This window comes from Anolis carolinensis, unplaced genomic scaffold (genome assembly GCF_035594765.1).
Source record: "Anolis carolinensis isolate JA03-04 unplaced genomic scaffold, rAnoCar3.1.pri scaffold_9, whole genome shotgun sequence".
NCBI lineage: Eukaryota > Metazoa > Chordata > Lepidosauria > Squamata > Dactyloidae > Anolis > Anolis carolinensis.
The window spans coordinates 21,558,548-21,576,935 of record NW_026943820.1 but is presented as its reverse complement, the minus strand read 5'-3'; the positions used below and the strand labels follow the sequence as shown (position 1 = coordinate 21,576,935).

Sequence of the window (18,388 nt, the reverse complement as noted above, 5' to 3'; positions counted from 1 at the left end):
CAACAACAAGAGGCCACTGCCAGGCAGGCAATCTGAGTCAGGCAGTAAAAGGAAAGATTAGCCGGCAGCCACAGGCAACCTCCCCCTCCAACCTCCCAGCCCAAAATGAACTTTGTGGCTTGCATCACATGCTTTTCAGGGAGGACATACAAATCCCTCCCCTTACATGAACATGCACACCGATTGGTCAGGGAGGGAAGCCCAGGCTAGGCTGCACCTCCCTGAAAACCAAGTTTTGTTGCTTCCAAAATGCTTCCTCATATATCCGAACAAATAATGAGCCCATTACAAGAATGGGCTCCAATGCTTCGAAGTCGCGGGTTAAATCCAATGCGCAAAGGTGCGTCAGAACCCCGTTCGCAAATTGGAATAAATACGATTTTATTCCGATTTATGATATTCCGATTAATTCACCCATGCCTAATGCTTAGCTGCAACAACATTTACATTCAAATCCATCCTGAGAGTAACAATCCAACTTCACTTCAAGGAGGTTAACAAGGTGATCACAAAGCCACAAACACATAAGCTTTTCATTGCAAAAGAAATAGTGTCAATCTTCTGATAATTTTTGTTCACATGTTCATAATGCTGAAATAACCTGTTTGAGTCACAATGTCAAAAAGCAACACAAATTGCTGTGGATTCCTGCAATGTCAACAAGTTGAGTTAAATGAACTTTATCGTCCTTTTCAACTCTAGGATTTGATTGCTCAACATAATGTAGTGAAATGGTTCAATCACAGCTTCCCTATAAAGCTAATGTGCTCGCCATGAGCCAATAACATACCCAAAACATTGTTCTTGGGATAAAAGTGGATTGTAAATGTGAGAAAATAATATACAATACATTCACCTCTAGGAGACAGAAGGAAAGAAATTAGTTATAATGCATGTTGTTGGAGGAAATATGGCTATTAATATATCTATAATAGTATTTTATGGTGTTTCTCAGTTACCACCTTATCACACTTTTGGGCTTCTTCTGTGCCTTGCAAAATTCTGGGAAATGTAGATTAGAGCGGAGACTTTTGAATTCTCGGCTACAGAGGTCCATGCCTTTCCAAAGTACATTTCCCAGAATTCTGCAGGCAACAGAACACACTAAAAATGAAGGGCTGCCCACTCTAAAGCCCTAGTGTGATAAAACAGCTAGACTACAGGAGATTCTACTAACCCACTTGAACTTACTTTTCAGTAGATATGTATAATTTGCATTGCTAATTTACAAGAAATGTTTTTATTCAGGAGCAGACTATTTATCTGAGACACAAACAAGCCCCACTGACTTTTTTCATCACGATAATATGTTTTATTGAATATAGTAAAAGGCCTTTACAATATATGGAGTAAAACACCAACAAAATTAAAAATAAATTATTTAAAATATTAAACATAGTTTTCAAGCAATTTTATATATCTCTCAAAAATAAAATTTATACACTATGCTTCTTAATAAAATGAGCACATGATTTCTCTGCTGCCAATGCAAATGGGCTTCTTAATATCTGACAAAAGATGCATATCAACAAAACACAATTTTGTAATGAAATGCTTTCTTCTATCTATGATTCATCTGACTACTAATTAATTTTGATGTGATGATCCACCTCAATATTTGTTATAAGCAATTATCAAAAGTAAAAAAAATATATAAGACAACGAATCTATATATATAAAAGAGTGATGGCATCACGGCGACCCACAAAACAACAAAACTACAGCCCCCCAACCTTGAAATTTGACAACACAACCCATCATCCATGCCTCTAGGTTGATACAACAAAAAGAAAAGAAAAATAAAGTCCTAATTAGAGAGAGAGGAATAATTGCTTTTATCCAATTGCTGCCAGTTAGAAGGCTAAGCTCCTCCAACTTGGTCTCCTAGCAACCCAAAAAAAAACCCACTAAAAATTAATACAATAAAATACTATAATAACAGAAAATAACTAAAAATAATACAAGAAAATAATAAAATATAATAAATAAAAATATAACTTACAATAAAATTAATAAAAAATAGCAAATAACATCAAATAAAAATTACACAACAATTTTTAACCAATACCACCACCACTTTGCCACAGCAACGCGTGGCCGGGCACAGCTAGTTGTAATATAGTTTTTAAAGTCGCTTATCAGGGAACTAATAAACAATGTACATTTTAGCAACAGGCACACTTGGACATCTACATAGCTATTTCCTCATACGAAGACATTCAAAAGTAAAAATCCTTTACACATAGGTCATATTTGGGGATTATAGTGTAAGAAGCAATTTCAATGACTAGTTAGAGCGAAGAAGGTAAACACTTGTTTTGTTCCAGATAAGGAGCAATTTAATTAACCAAAGAAGAAATGAATTTAACATGTTGTATTCAGGGCTTTCTCTGTTCATTCAGTCTCCAAAATGTCAGGAGACCGCTGCTGTTGAGGGCTGTCCTTGAACAGATGCAACACTTAGGCAACATGGAATGGTATCCTATTGCTCTCATTAGTTCCAGCTTCACCACCCCTTGGAGAATTAGAAGGATTTATATCCTGCAATGCTGTTTTCCAAAGGACTGGAAAGTTCAACTTAGGATAAACCCTTCACAAACATTAGATAAGCAGACTTTTTAAATGCATCGTTTTGAACCAGTATCTACCACACAGTACTGTTTTGCTTCATTCCCTTTGGCGCTGAAATTCAGTTCATATTTATGATGGAGAAAAGTGCAAGTCTCCAGCAATTTTCTGGTTGGTCAGAAATTGGAGATAAGGCTCAACTGTGCTACCACCACAGCTCCCTCATACGACCACACTTTTTTTGTGAAAAAACAGAGCATTGTTCACAATTTCCCATTATGATCGACAACAGTCAATTACAGAATATTATTCTTGGTGTTTTTGACAGTACACTTAGCCGTCTGCATGTGCTCTGTTTAGAGGCACAAGATCCCTGTAAAAGTGAAAAACAACACATTTTTAAAATGCTGTATTTTATGTGAGAAAATACCTTTTTAGAAATTTCTGAGTACAGTAGAGTCTCACTTATCCAACATAAACGGGCCAGCAGAATGTTGGATAAGTGAATATGTTGGATAATAAGGAGAGATTAAGAAAAAGCCTATTAAACATCAAAATAGGTTATGATTTTACAAATTAAGCACCAAAACATCATGTTATACAACAAATTTGACAGAAAAAGTAGTTCATTACACATTAATGCTATATAGTAATTACTGTATTTACGAATTTAGCACCAAAATATCATGATATATTGAAAACATTGACTACAAAAATGTGTTGGATAATCCAGAACATTGGATAAGTGAGACTCTACTGTATTCCAATTTGAGTATGAGGTTGACAACAGAGTTGTACTGGAAGACCCAAAAATATCTTGATAAATGTAGATAAATCTCTAGATCAGTGGTTCCAAATTAATTTGCCTACCACCCCCCTTTCCAGAAAAAATATTACTCAGCGCCCCCTGGAAATTGTTTTTTTTAATTTTAATGGTAATTAAATAGAAATATATATGTATTAATATTTCTACCTTTTTTGTAAAATATAATAAAGGTGTAAATTAGAAACATTGAAGTTTGAAATTTTGAAACTATTTTTTGAACTCAGAATAGAATGGTAATACAAAAAAATGCACCTGTGGCCATCACCGCCCTCCTGGATCGCTGCAGCACCCACCAGGGGGCGGTAGCACCCACTTTGGGAATCACTGCTCTAGATCTTCCAGTTGATAGAGTCATACCGGAGGATCTAGAGATTCACAAAACAATTTAATAAAATCTATGAATAATTGAATCCACAAAAGTCAAATCTGCAAGTGGAGGTATGATGTCTCTCATCTTTTAAAAAGGATAAAGCCACTTTCCCCAAATCTCTTTAACGGAATCTTGGTTTCACATTTTAAAAAACCATTGGAGAATGGGGAAACGTTTTAAGGCAGCTTTGTACCAAATCCAACACAACTATCTAGAATGAAGCATTTAGATTGCAATTCTGTACAACACAGTACTGAATTCAGTGGACTATAAGGGTGCATGCACAAAAAATTTACTGCAAATGCACAATTAAGTAATGTTGCTTTTATCTAATCTGTAAACCCAAGGATCCCATTGCATTGAGTCATGGCTGTTAAAGTGGTGTCAAACTGCACCCCAAATGCAGTGAATAAAAATTTGTAGGACCAAACACATGACAATTGATTTTTGTTCTACAGTTTAATTCTCCTGAGCATGTGGCATTTTGATAGTGTTGATTATAACCAGAACCGGTCCAACAATGAGGCGAATTAAGCGGTTGCTTCGGGCGCCAAACATACGGGGGCACAGTCGAGACTGCTTTTTCTGTTGATTTCTTGTAAAACATGATGTTTTGGTGCTTAATTTGTAAAATCTTAATGTAATTTGATGTTTAATAGGCTTTTCCTTAATCCCTCTTTATTATCCAACATTTTCGCTTATCCAATGCTTTTATTTTTCAGTGATTGTTTTTTGGGGGGGTGCGCCAAAATTCTGTTTGCCTACACTTGAAAAATACCTAGGGCCAGCTCTGATTATAACAAATAGGATGCATAATGTGTGTATGTCTCAAACATCCAAATCTCACAACTGGAAGGCACTTATATACAGAAAAAAGTAACTTCTTAGAGCACACAGACAATGCAACAGATTGAAAGCAGACTTCACTTTGTACAACTGTATAACAAGGTCTCCTGGAACCAAGCATGTACACTGCTATAAGCTACATAATTCCACATATTTTCACAGTATAGATCAACTAATTATTATCTATACCAGCCTTTCTTGATGAAATATACAAAGTTCATCCCACCTACTTTAAATCGATAGAGAGCTGTCTGGATATTCTGTTTATCGTCATATAATCAGAGCATGGGTGGTTTCTAAATGGATTTTAGCTCATGAATGCTTTAAGAAAGGCCATTGTCTTCTTGGTGATGTAGCTTGACAGTTCTCTCTGCCTACTACTCAAAAATGGAAGTATGGTTGTGCTTTCAGGTGCTTTTTTGTATATACATGCCCAAGGGAGATGAATTCATAGGATTAAGAAGTTAATCTTCAGTCTGCACATAGCTGAAGATGCGGGTATGTCGTATCATCATATATATTGAAACACATTAAACACACATTTTGTGCACTCTGCTAATCCTTTTAGAAGATGCTGAAATTGCTTCAGAAAAAGAAAAAAGTGTTTTGTCAATTATTTTGAATTGCTATAAAACAGAAGAGACAGAAAGAAGGAAAGAAAGTTTGCATCCTACAAGTACTTGATTGCAACTGGAAATCCTCCCTCCACAAATTCAACCCAATTCAAGCATGGAATTTGCACAGGTCAGTTTTCATTCTGCTGCAACCTGTTTATTCTTCCTTATTAATAACTTATTCCATCTTCAAGACAGTCTGATGTTGCTTAGCCACATGTGCTACAATGTCTACCTGTGAAATGTTTGGTGTTATGCTGAACTTCTAAAGTACCAAAAATATCAGCATCTCTACACAAATGTAATGTCTATGAGGGAGAAATAACTGGAAATATTGGAAAACAAAGCCAGATATGTTAAAGTTCAGAAGACCAAGTGCAACAACTTGCTATTATTATCTGTAAGCCACCCCGAGTCCCTCTGGGGAGATGGTGGTGGGGTACTGTAAAGAAGTATGATGACAGGGATGGAATCTTTTTGGATCCCACCGCTGCCACCAAATTGCGAAGGATTCAACTTCTACCTCTATGTATTCCACTTTTCAATGTTGTCGCTGCCACCACCTTTGAAAGATGCTTTGCTCAAATAATAAGCAACATTTGAAGAAACAGTAACTTGTTTATTTATAGCACAAAGCTTGATAGTCGCAAGAATGTTATATCTTGAAGTGAACGATGTTACTTCTGTACAGTAAATGTTGCAAGATTTCTCAATAGTTTCACTGAGCTTAGTATGGTATCAGCTTTATATGACTTGTTTCTTTCAGTTAGGAATACTGTCCTTCTTGAACTTAGTTGATCTGTACCCGATCAAACTTGGACTGGGGAGTTTAACTGGTCAACCCTAGTCTTCCTTGACTTAGGGATGCAGCCTCAGCTCTTTAGTTATCTCTACTAAAGGCTCAGCAACTTTAATTTTAGCCCTTCTCCGCTAAAACTCTCTAGCTGCTCAACTTCCTCCCACAATCTCTTCTCTCGATCTCACTCCTTCCCCACTGAACAGAACCAACTGCTCTGGTCAACTGACAAACTCCAACTGCCCAATTCCAACTGCTAAATTTTGAATTCTAAGGCTTCCACCAGCAAGGTGAAGCCACGCCCCTTTTCCTGGCCATGCCTTAGAGGCTCCCAACTTCTGTATAAGAATAGCTGAAATATATAACCTTAAACAGTCAACCTAAACATAGCAATCATGAATAAAACACAATGATCATGACATCTTTACAGGTACAAAAATAAAATTATTATTATTATTATTATTATTATTATTATTATTATTATTATTATTATTATTATTATTGTTGTTGTTGTTGTTGTTGTTTTGAAACAGTTATGGAAATCTGATTCTTTCCAGGTAATGGAAAGATAAATGGGTTGATCCAAGAATGATAAGAAATTCCTTTTCTGTTGGTTTATTTTATTGTGTCAGAAGCAACTAGCAAATTGTTTATAGTGTGAGAGAATTGGCCCTCTACAGATACATTGCTCAGGGGATTACGGATGTGTTACTCATGTTCCCGCAAGCTAGAGCTGATAGATGGAAGCTCACTCTGTTTCGCAGATTCAATCCGGCAACCTTCAGATCAGCGACCTAACTTTCAGGTCAGCAGTTCACAAGGATTTAACCCATTACGACACCACAGCTGCTGTTGGTTGAATTAGACATACTCAGACATAGCTGCAATGGGTGAACAGGTATAACATTTCAATCTCAGTGTTTATGTCCTGAATTGTATGTGACAAGTTAACATTTATATTATGAACAATTGATATATTGCGGGTTCAGTAGTGACTGAAGTTACATTTAGAGATAACGACAAATCTTGCATTTGTTAGCATAAAAGAGGCAACTTCTTCCTGGTTACAGCTGTAAAAGCTTGGCTCTAGCATATCTGGATCCAGGAATCAATTTACTTCCTCACTGATCAATGGGAAACTGGTCAGTCAGTCTTCTTATCTAGCCCATCTTCTCAGCATACCTTTGTGATGACAGACTTGGGATTCCACATGAGGAAAATGTGGTATGAGTATGAACCTGGTAGTCCATACCCCCTCGATGGATTGTCACCTTGACGTGGTGAGGGGGCTTGCATGTTCCAATGAACCTGTGGGCACAACCACAGGAGTCACACACTCCCAGGAGTGGCCGCAGGACCAAGAACAATCCGAAGACCCAAAGACCTCAACGGCGGAGCAGGCGGAGGATAACATGGTACATGTTACAATGGCTGTGAAGGCGGAAGAAGGCTACAACAGACTGAGAAGCCACTCCCGTTGTGTTAATCACACCACTGCTGGAACCTCACTCTGTGAAGACTGTGTGTTGACCAGCCGACCTCCACACATTAAAAAAAATCATGCACAGGCGTCTTTCAAGAAATGGAGGACCATCATCCTCGAACTACGAGGGATCGCCTAAGAAGGTAGTCCATAATTTCAAGTCCCATTGAAGAACCTCCCAAATGACAGCCAATAATGACTTGTCTCCCCACAAACAGATTTTGGATCCATATTAAAGCTGCCTAAATTTGTGACAGAATTAATGTACTATCAGGTTTTGGGCATGCTAGAAACTAAAGGTGTGTGTGAAGCTCTGCACTGACTATTGGACGGAGTGCAGAAGATAGGCCTCAACTAATTTGAAAACTGGATTCTGATTCTGGTTCTCACCCACAAACCAACTGAAAGACCTTGATTGCAAAGTTTCCTTCCCTTTTTCCAGTGCCCAGGAAGCTGCAAAAGCTTCATGAGACTTTACTTACTTACTTAGGCGATCCCTCGTACTTCGAGGATGACTGTCTTCCATCTTTGGTGTCTTGGGGGTGGGTTCTTAGGTCACTGAAGAGACCTATTCTTGATCTGCATGTTCTCCTGCAATGAGGACATCGGTTTCCAGGTGGAAGGTGGTCCCGGTCAGGGTTGGCTTGATGGGCTTTCCTCTTGGCACGTTTCTCCCTTAAGCCCTCCATTCGTGCCTCTTCAAACTCCGCAGCACTGCTGGTCACAGTTGACCTCCAATTAGAGCGCTCAAGGGCCAGGGCTTCCCAGTTCTCAGTGTCTATGCCACAGTTTTTAAGATTGGCTTTGAGCCCATCTTTAAATCTCTTTTCCTGCCCACCAATATTACGTTTCCCGTTCTTGAGTTCGGAGTAGAGTAGCTGCTTTGGGAGATGGTGATCGGGCATTCAGACAGCGTGGCCAGTCCAGTGAAGTTGATGGCGTAGGAGCATCGCTTCAGTGCTGGTGGTCTTTGCTTCTTCCAGCACACTGACATTTGTCCACCTGTCTTCTCAAGAGATTTGTAGGATTTTTTTGAGGCAACGCTGATGGAAACGCTCTAGGAGTTGAGTGTGATGTCTGTAGACCATCCACGTTTCTCAGGCGTAGAGCAGGGTTGGGAGGACAATGGATTTATAAACAAGCACCTTGGTATCTCTACGGATGTCCCAATCATCAAACACTCTCTGCTTCATTCGGAAAAATGCTGCACTCGCAGAGCTCAGGCAGTGTTGTATTTCAGTGTCGATGTTGACTTTTGTGGAGAGGTGGCTGCCAAGGTAGCGGAAATGGTCAACGTTTTCTAATGTTACACCATCAAGCTGAATTCCTGGCATTGCAGAGGGATTAGCTGGTGCCTGTTGGAAGAGCACTTTGGTTTTCTTGATATTCAATGAGAGGCCAGCTCTATCAAATGAGAACGATAGCTTTTGCCTCACTGTGACTCACAAATGGCATTCCCTGATAAGTCAGGGAATGCTCCTCCAAAAATGAAAAGAAGAAAGAAAAGGAATGCATATTTTCTATTGGATCTAAGAATTGTACTGAATATAATCTCTTTCTCTCCTTTCACAAAGGTTGATGAAGATAGTAAGTTTAAACTAGGTTGCAAGAGCAGATTTCGGAGTCTTTGCTCCCTTAGGCCACCACAGACAAGCATATGGCAAAAGAAACCATTTAGACCCTAGGGGGAGGGGGCCATCAAATTGTTCAGCCAGCTGTCCTCTAAGGGCTGATTCATGAGAAAACACTATTGACATCAGCTCCACAGGCAGCATCTTATCTGTATTCATGGGGGAACATTAAGCACTGGAGAATCAGAGCACCCATACAAAGGAAGAGGAACTGAAAACTAAGTAATGCAAAGAGCTATCACACTGAAAGGAAAACTACTAGTACCAAATTGTGGGTTCCAAATCATACTTGAATATGCTTTTCTTCCAAGGCTCTTTCAAATAAGATCTACCTTGCATTATGATGATATGTCCCTTCTCCCCGTTTTCATAGGAGAGAAAATTGTCACTTCCTTGCTAGAATCTGAACAAGATGTCAAGAAGATTACCAAAAGGGCTATTTCTGGTCATTGTAATTGCAGCCCAAATGCTGAGGTTTTATTTTAGCATTTTTAAAAAGAAATCATTCAAAACATTTCTTTTTAAAAATCAAAATTACAAGAGACTCTCATACCATGATGTGTACATTTCTCAGTTTTTTCTCTTCTGTAGCCCTATGGGCTGTCAGAAGAGTGACAATTGTTTACTCAGAAGGAAAGTCAACGTGGAGTGACATGGAGCAGTTACAAAATGCACAACTGCAGGTTACGCAATCATAACTTTACAACACAATTCTAACCATTGTCTTTTCCAATGAGAGATGTTGTCTCATATGTCCAAAGTACAATAGGCTCAGTTTATTTCAGCTCCTAGAAAGATATCAGACTCAATCTGCCTCCCAGACTCAAGTTTTTAATAATCCATTGTATTCATAAAACCTTTCTCCAGTACAGAGGAAGCACTTGCCCTATGCATTAAGACAAGATGCTATTATGTTTTCCCCATTCAAAGAAAACAAAATCTGGCTGCCAGGAAGAGTGAACTGAAGCTTCCTAGAACCTTGGCTGCAATGTGAATTGTTAAATCAAAACCTCATATAAATACATTTATCACATTAATTATAAGCAAAGGTCTCTTGAGCTTCCTGTATTTGACCAAACCTGTGCCTCGAAGAAGAGGGCACTCTCTAATGTGAAGCGCTGTCATTTCTATTTCTGTCTCTCTCCTTTTTAATAAATAAATAAATCATGGCTTTTATGAACTATCAATCAACTGGAGCATTTTTAATTAATTGATTAATTGGCTAAAAGACCAAAGAGCAGACAAACTAAATTCAATGAAACTGGCATACAAATAACAACTCAGCATCTATACCTCCTTCAGTTATTGAAGGAAAGATTAAGTTTGTTGTTATTTACTTTTAACAATGCAATATCCTATCAGCAAATAATCAAAACTAAGGAACTGATTATGTATACAAGCCCACAAGACCCAAGGAGAGGCTCTTGGAGGTCAGATGACAATCTTAATTATTATTTTAATTATTGTTCCCAATTATCCCAACTGGCTTTTATCCACTACTTTCAATGTGGGGCTAGGAAACAGATATATTTTTATTAAGAGTGTCACATTAGATGGCAACAAGTAATCAAGTAATAGATGCATCCTGTATACAGTCTATCTCCCAGATTGTTACTATCTTCCATCAAGTCAGCTTTGACTTCTGAGAACACTTAGAGCCCTGGCTTTCAATTGACTTCTCCAGAGTGCACAAAATCAAGGACATGATCTCCCTACTCTTATTGATATATTGTTAATTAATTACATTGTTGAAAGAAAGGATCTTTCCTGTCTTTTTCATACTGTAATGTCCAGAGCTCTCATAGGCCCCATATACACTGTTCATTTAATGCATTTTGAAGCTAGCTTCAAATTGTGATGGCCAGACAACGAATTCACATACAACAGCACAAAAGAAAACATTGACAGGCATCAATGCTCTGTGGTTTGTGTAATCACTTTCCATGTCAAGCCCTGCTCAGACAGCAAAGAAGAAGAGCAGGCAGAAGTGCCAGTAGATGTGCCTTTGCTGGTTGCTCGCTCCAAACTAGGAGTGGCCCTAGGTTTTTTCAGGATGTAAGCCAAACTAGGGCCGCCCCCCACCCCCGAAATTACACCCCCCACCCCAAACTTACCACCACCGCCGCCGCTGGTGGCCACCATTGGGTCGCTCGTCGCGGAACAAGGAAGTAGCTTGTATTCTCACAAGATCTCATGAGATTTCCGCAAGATCTCGCAGGAATCTCGCAATATTTCATGAGATCTAGCAAAATATCACGAGAATACAAAATACTTCCCAATGGTCGCTGCCACAACCGCTGCCCGCCGCCACTGCCGCCACCGCTTCAAGTGTGCCCAGGAAGGGCTGTGCCCAAAGCAGTGGCTTCAGGGGCATCAATGAAGAACAAGACCTGCTCCAAACTCCAGGAGCCAAGGACAAAGAGATGAAGGTGGCAGCGGAAGAGGAGGAAGAGGAGGAAAAGCAGCAGCCTCCTTTGCTCCTGAGGCCTGCAGCGGGCCGGCAGAGTGGCCAGCAGCAAGCAGACAAAGTGGCAAGCAGCTTCAGGAGCCTAGGAGGAAGAGGCAAGGCACTTGCAGTCCAAGGCAATCTCAGAATTTTCCTCCAATACCACAGAGTCTACCTTCCTTCGCTCAGCGTTCCTTATAGTCCAGTTCTCGCATCCATAGATTACTACAGGGAATACCATTGCTTTAACTATGTGGACCTTCATTGCCAGTGTGATGTCTCTACTCTTCACTATTTTATTGAGGTTGGTCATTGCTCTCTTCCCAAGAAGTAAGCATCTTCTGATTTCCTGGCTGCAGTCTGCATCTGCAGTAAGCTTTGCATCTAGAAATATAAAGTCTGTCCCTGCCTCCACGTTTTTCCCCTCTATTTGCCAGTTATCAATCAGTCTGGTTGCCATAATCTTGGTTTTCTTAATGTTTAACTGCAACCCAGCTTTTGCACTTTCTTCTTTCACCTTGGTTATAAGGTTCCTCATCTCCTCCTCGCTTTCAGCCATCAAAGTAGTATCATCTGCATATTTAAGGTTGTTAATATTTCTTCCAGCAATTTTAACTCCAGAAAAAATGAAGATATTTGTAAAATAGTCCAAAAATGTTGATAAGAAGAATTCTGAACTGACAAGAATGTTCACAGTTTGAGACTTATTGTGTACATAACATACAACTTTTTCAAAGAGAAGAGATTTTTCCATGAAGTTGTGATTACTTTGCACACGATATGTTTTCTACGCAAAAAGTGTGAATTTTTCCTTGAATGAATCTTCTACTGTGAATAGTGTTTGAAAACTGTATCATTTTCCACAGCAATTATAAAATTCCTAAAAATTCCTAAAAGGCTGGATGGCCATCTGTCGGGGGTGCTTTGAATGCGATTTCCTGCTTCTTGGCAGGGGGTTGGACTAGATGGCCCATGAGGTCTCTTCCAACTCTACTATTCTATGATTCTATGATTCTATGAAAATTACTCACTACTGCCATCAGAAATAAAATCAGTGTTGAATTGCATTGTTATATTAGCCTGATGTGCTTGCTTTCTTGATAGAACACAGAACCACCTGGAGCCATCACCCACACTCTGAACTGAAACAGTGTAAAATCTGATACTTTATGATGGGTATTACAAAAATATGTATGTGTGAAACAAGCCATATTTTTAAAGATGACAGGGAATTATTTATTTCTAATTTGTTTTACACCAGCAGTCAAAGCAAGAACCGACAAATCCTCAAAACACATGTTTCCATGAGGAGACTGTCAACTTGAAATCTTTATTTTTATTATTATTTCTAAATTTTCTTCCAATTTCTGCTAAAGCTGTACAATGATAGCTTCTGATGATATCCCCCACACATACACTTTTTTGGGTTATTGAAATCACTCGTAGGTGTCTAAAACAGGAAGGGGAACAGCAGAGGCGGCAGTGGTAGAAAAACTGTTAACACTGTAACAATCTCAGCTTTGAGCATGAATTTTCTTTTGCATCAAAGGTTAAGAAGTAGAATTGACTGTTTATGCTGAACTGCTTTTGCAGTCATTCATAGCCTGTGTAATTCAGTGGGACATGCACACACCACTTAGGAACAGCTGCACTGAATTGGGACTCACAAAGGAAGGAAGCTAAAAATCTATCACTTTGAGCTTCCTTTATATATTTGGTTAAAAGTATAACACTGAAAACGTTTCACTGTGGGGAAAATAATAGAAAGAACAAGGTTCTATCTGTACTCTGTTTACATAATGAAAGTCCAAGCCCTCCTCCTGCAATGCAGGTACAGAAGGACAGTAGGGGCAACAAAAACAATATGGTATCAACAATAACATAATAATAATAATTTTAATAATAATAATAACTTCATTTGGATCCCACCCTATCTCCCCATGGGGACTCAGGCTGGCTTCCAACATAGTAACAGGCAAAAATTCAATGCTTATATAAACAATGCAGAGCTAGATATAGATCTATAATTATAGACACTAATTTCACATATGCATTTTCCCCTGAAACATTTGCAAATCCCCTCTGTGTGTGTGTGTGTGCATTTCCCCTACAATATTTGTAAGCCATATATAATATTCATATCTATCTAGACATGTCTATATATATTTGTGTATTCATTTTCCCCCTGTAATATTTGCAAGCCCTATATATAGGTAGGTAAGAATATATTCATATCTATCCAGACATCTCTCTTTATATAGATATTTGCAGAGACTTATATAATAGTAGAGTTGGAAGAGACCTCATGGGCCATCCAGTCCAACCCCCCGCTAAGAAGCATATGTTAACTTGCAAACATATGAGGGTAAATTCATATATAAAAATAATGTGTATGTATGGCTACAGATACACAGGTACATGGATCTATATGTACAAAGGATTTGCAAAGACCTGCAAACATATGAGGGGAAATTCATATATAAAATTAATGTATATAGATACACATATAAGGTACATAGAGATGGCAAAAGCTTACAAGGGATTAATGCCTATATATCTGTAGGAGAGTTAATAAATATTTCAGGGGGAAATGCTTTCATAAGATTAATTAATATATATTTTTCTTCTTCCTGACTTGCAAGAGTGTTTCTCTTTTCAAAACATTCCCTTGATTAAGAGCGAGGGAGGCTTTGCAAAAGTAAACACACTGATAAGGGAGAAGAGAGAAATAGATCACATATTGCAAACAATAGACTGCAGGCTCTGTTGCTGGCCTTGACTTTGCCCTGATTATAAGCCGGGGAGGCTTTTTCAGCTCCTAAATAAAGGCTACAAACTCGGCTTATCTTCGAGTATATATGGTAAACCCATATTGGGTCATAGGAGCTGACATAGGTGGTAGAGATCACCTATGCCAATTCCAGAAGAAATTACTTAAAGGAGCGAAAACATTAGACCTTGGAAAGTAACTATAATTGACAAGCCAGCCCAGTCTTAGCTCCAGAAGTGCTCCTGGGCCCATTGCCCTTAGAATGTAAGATGACTTTGTACAACCAATTGTACTGGCTGTCAGGAAAATGACAGCCCTGACCTCTTCCATTAATGTGTACATCTATAGTTTTGTCTTAAAACTGCAATAGAACAGTCTATTGTTTTCAGAACCCTGACAAGATGCAATGATGGCAATAAAGTGCCCACCAGTTTACCAGGCACTTTCCCGAGTAAACATTTATGAGTGTCTTGTCTTGACAGCTTTATAGAAATTACAAAAAGTCACATTGTTGGCCAGTTCCAAACATAACAAAAACACTCTACAGCTAGGCTGAAAAGTGGAAGCGTATTCGGCAAAAGGTATATACAGTAGAGTCTCACTTATCCAAGCTAAACGGGCCGGCAGAGGCTTGGATAAGCGAATATCTTGGATAATAAGGAGGGATTAAGGAAAAGCCTATTAAACATCAAATTAGGTTATGATTTTGCAAATTAAGTACTAAAACATCATGTTATACAACAAATTAGACAGAAAAAGTAGTTCAATGCGCAGTAATATTATGTTGTAATTACTGTATTTACGAATTTAGCACCAAAATATCACGATATATTGAAAACATTGACTACAAAAATGGCTTGGATAATCCAGAAGCTTGGATAAGCGAGGCTTGGATAAGTGAGACTGTACTGTATGTGTTTGCATGTATGCATACACACAATATTATTTGTGTGTGCAATATGTACATAGTATACACATACTATTGTACACATTATTTTGTTATTTTCCCCAATTCATTTCACTTATCCTTTCCCTTCACCCAAACTGCTCAGAGCCAAGTACATGTGTCTCTCCATTTATCTGCAGCCATATATTTGAAGTAGGTTAGTCTGAGATACCAGCTAATAGATATTTTGGACACATAACAATGATACATCTATTTTCTGCAAGCATTTTTATCTGCCTTAAGTCTGAGCTCTTCCTTGATTCATCTATAATTAAAACAAAATGTTCATTTTTGCTTGAATATTAAGTGTAAAACATCCTTTCTCAGTAAAGTATAAATTTTACATGTGCTGCAGTTCAGGTATGTGAATTTAATCAAGTTCCTACCCTGAATGTACATTTATATACATATTAAGAATTTATTTTAGTTGAAATGGGCACTGCATCACAAAATGAAGATTTGGTGCAATCTGTGGACAGTCTTGCTATCCTCACTGCATTGAAAGATGGATCGGCACCAAATATATCCGACCATAACCACCGGAAGTGACAGAATGTTATATGGACAGCCAGAATCAACAACACAGTGGAGACAAGTTGTTCAACCAATGGAAACAAGCTCTCAGTCATTTCCAATGTATGCTGACTCTAATGCAGAGGCGGTTCACCCACTAGGCCAACTAGGCAGTTGCCTGTAGTGCCATCTTGTTGGGGTGCCATCGAGGCAACTCCTGTCTCCTGTGGCCTGCCTCCACAAGGTATTGAACTGCTTTTTCTGTTGATTTGTTGTAAAACGTGATGTTTTAGTGCTTAATTTGTAAAATCTTAATGTAATTTGATGTTTAATAGGCTTTTCCTTAATCCCTCCTTATTATCAAACATTTTCACTTATCCAACGCTTTTATTTTTCAGTGATTGGTTTGGGGGGGGCAAAATTCTGTTCGCTTACACTTGAAAATTACCTAGGGCTGGCTCTGCTTTAATGTGAACTTATCATGAGGTTTTCTTGGCAAGATTTGTTCAGAAAGCACTTGTCTTTACTCTCTTCTGAGTATGTGGTTTGTCTGAAGTTATTCAGTGGGTTTCCATTGTTGAGAGACAGAATTTGAACTCTGATCTTCAGAGTCCAATTGGGGAACTTCAGGAAGTGAGATGTAGCTTCAGATCTTAAAGTCTCTCAATACTGAGCTAAAGCATGGTTCCTATCATGGACAGGACCAAAAAGGTAACGGAAACAAGAAGATGTGAAATTTCCTGGATTCACTCCCACAACATGACATTCCCAAGCCATAAGGTGCATCTACATTGTAGAATTAATGCAGTGTGGTTCCACTTTAACTGTCCTGGCTCAATACTATAGAATCATGAGAATAATAGTTTGGTGAGGCACTAGGAAATTTTGGCAGAGAAGGCTAAAGTCATATTAACTCAGAACGGCTTACAAATTAAATTTACATAGGTAAAGGTAAAGATTTCCCCTGACATTAAGTCAAGTCATATCTGACTCTGGGGGTTGGTGCTCATCTTCATTTCTAAGCCAAAGAGCCGGCATTGTCCGTAGACACCTCCAAGGTCATGTGGCTGGCATGACTGCATGGAGCGCCGTTACCTTCCCGCTGGAGCGGTACCTATTGATCTACTCACATTGGCATGTTTTCGAACTGCAAGGTTGACAGGAGCTGGGGCTAACAGCGGGCGCTCATTCCGCTCCCAGGATTTGAACCTGAGACCTTTTGGTCTGCAAGTTTAGCAGCTCAGTGCTTTAACACACTTCGCCACCAGGGCTCCATAAAATACATACATACAATATTATATTATTAGCATAGTACACTACTGGCAATAAATTACTATATTGTACTATATCAATATATTGTAATATTATTAGTAATATTACTTGTAAATATAATATATAATTAATATTATTATATTGTATTATTAGTATATTGTATTACAATATAATATTATGAATATTATATGTATATACAATATGTTATAATTATTATATATTAAATAATATCTCATATATATATATATATATATATATATATATATATATACACACACACACACACACACACACACACACAGAGTAGAGTCTCACTTATCCAACATAAACGGGCCGGCAGAACGTTGGATAAGCGAATATGTTGGGTAATAAGGAGGGATTAAGGAAAAGCCTATTAAACATCAAATTAGGTTATGATTTTACAAATTAAGCACCAAAACATCATGTTATACAACAAATTTGACAGAAAAAGTAGTTCAATACGCAGCAATGCTATGTAGTAATTGTTGACGTGATTGTATATAGAGTTGTTTAAATGTAATTGAGTTATAGTGATGCAATGTGAGCTGGAGATTGCATCATGCACTGTCTGCTGTCCACTATGCGAGTGTGTAAAAAGTTAACTGTGTATTGCATCAGACAGCAGAGGTGGTTATAAATAGCTCCCTGTGTTATCTGTTATCTCTCTGCCCTCTGCCTCTCTGCACTCTGTCTGTATATATCGTCTTGAGAGTTATCCGTTTGTTAGTAAATCTTTTGTAGATAGTCAAACAGGCTTCAGCCTCTTTATTGGTGCCAGTGATTCTTCGTTGATCTTCCGCTGCATGTGTGTTTATCCAAACCGCGCGCTCTGACAGTAATTACTGTATTTATGAATTTAGCACCAAAATATCACAATGTATTGAAAACATTAACTACAAAAATGCATTGGATAATCCGGAACGTTGGATAACTGAGTGTTGGATAAGTGAGACTCTACTGTATATATATATACAGTGTGTATGTATGTGTGTGTATATATATATATATATATATATATATATATATATATATATAATTAGAATAGCATGTTATTGGGGGGAGGGGCCGTCAGCTGATGCAAAGAGACAAGACAACAACCTATACAGTTTCTTCACTGTAGGTGCACCCCTAGTCAGCTTTCAAAAGTTTTTTTTTTTTGGCCTCCACCTCAATTCTTCCAGTTTTGATATCTTATAAATAACTAATGATACTGAAGTCCTGCTGGCTTTCTATATGCAAAATTTCTTGAGCTCCGGGCCCTCCTCTGTGCTGCTTGAAAAAGCAAG

General features: G+C 38.3%; 1 protein-coding gene across 4 annotated transcripts in view; it reads right to left on the bottom strand.

The window, feature by feature from the left end:
* Positions 1 to 18,388, bottom strand: part of cdh8 (cadherin 8) — a 342,332-nt gene that overhangs the window by 171,775 nt on the left and 152,169 nt on the right. The window lies entirely within an intron of this gene.